The sequence below is a fragment of the Propithecus coquereli genome, unplaced genomic scaffold (assembly GCF_000956105.1).
Source record: "Propithecus coquereli isolate 6110/MARCELLA unplaced genomic scaffold, Pcoq_1.0 Scaffold32, whole genome shotgun sequence".
Taxonomy (NCBI): domain Eukaryota; kingdom Metazoa; phylum Chordata; class Mammalia; order Primates; family Indriidae; genus Propithecus; species Propithecus coquereli.
The window spans coordinates 10,021,858-10,023,219 of record NW_012148841.1 but is presented as its reverse complement, the minus strand read 5'-3'; positions in this window follow the sequence as shown (position 1 = coordinate 10,023,219).

The following is a 1,362-nucleotide window of genomic DNA, read 5'->3' as shown; positions in this document are numbered from 1 at the left end:
TTGAGTTTTAAGTGTTGTATAAATGGATTTTTATGTTTTCTGTATTTCCTAAATTATATGGAATCATTAGAAAAAACATATAAACTAAAAAAATACAGGTAAGGTAAGAGTTAATATTTTTATACATTATACACTTTTATAGACTACATAGTCTAATATATGGCAAGATGAGCAGCACATTACAAAGAAGTATTGTTGATATGAGATGTGAGAATGACCCTATGTTAATACGTAAAGAAAGGATTAACATTCCAATCACCCTATTAACCTCTTCATGGCTCACATAATTATTTCATTATAATCTTCAACTATGGACTCTAGAGCACTAAGGTTATTTAAATTTCAAATACTCTGTTGGGGGTTATAGAAGAAATACAGCTTTTATACTCCAAATAAAATGAAGGTGCCAGAAAAGCAAATAACAGTTACAATATTTGAGAAAGATCATATGGCATATTAGAACAATCAATCTTCTCCTTTATGACAACATAATATGAGAAGGATTATATTGTAGTAATTCAATATTTAAGTTAGAAATGAATACAATTCTGTGATTTTACATTTTCAAAATAATACTTGAATTTTAAAATGTTTCAATTCAGTTCAAAACAAGTATTGAGGTTCTATGAGTGAGCAAGTGTTGGGGATCAAAGCAGAGATGTGCCCTACTGATACCTGCTCTCAGGAAGCCATGGTTGGGTGAGGAAGAAAGATGCTAGCTACCTTGTTAAAGTGCTAGCTACCCTATTAAGGGATTTAAGGGAGGTGACAAAAATAGTCCGACAAAATCAAAGGAGGAAACACATTGCTCTCACTTTACATTGATCAGGTAAAATCCTTTTCCATTTGATCTGGCCTATAAAGATGAGTTTCAGTGATTTTAATCAATAATTCTATATTGTACATCCTATGTTCCAGGTAGTGATTTAAATATTCGAGATAACATCATGAGATTGGTAAACTATAATTCTTTTATTACAGATGAAGAAACTCAATCAATGTCAAGGTTATCAGAATCAGCCATGTTTCCATGAGCACCAAATTTAGTGCTTCCAGTTTTTTCTCTTATTGCTTCCAATTTTTCCTGTTATAAGTAATATAAATAATACTTTGATGAATATTTTGTATAGACATCTCCTTTTGTACAAGTATAACAATTTATGTTGAATACTTAGCAGAATTTCTGAGTCATAGGGTATGCTTATCTTAAGTTTTACTGGAAATTGACAGATATCTCCCCAAAAGGATTGTATCAGTTTTGAAACTTGCCCCAGTGTTTAAGAATGCATTTTCCTCTAATATCTTTTTTATCACATTCTCACTAACACCTATTATTATTTACTTCTTTAATTTTTTGCTATT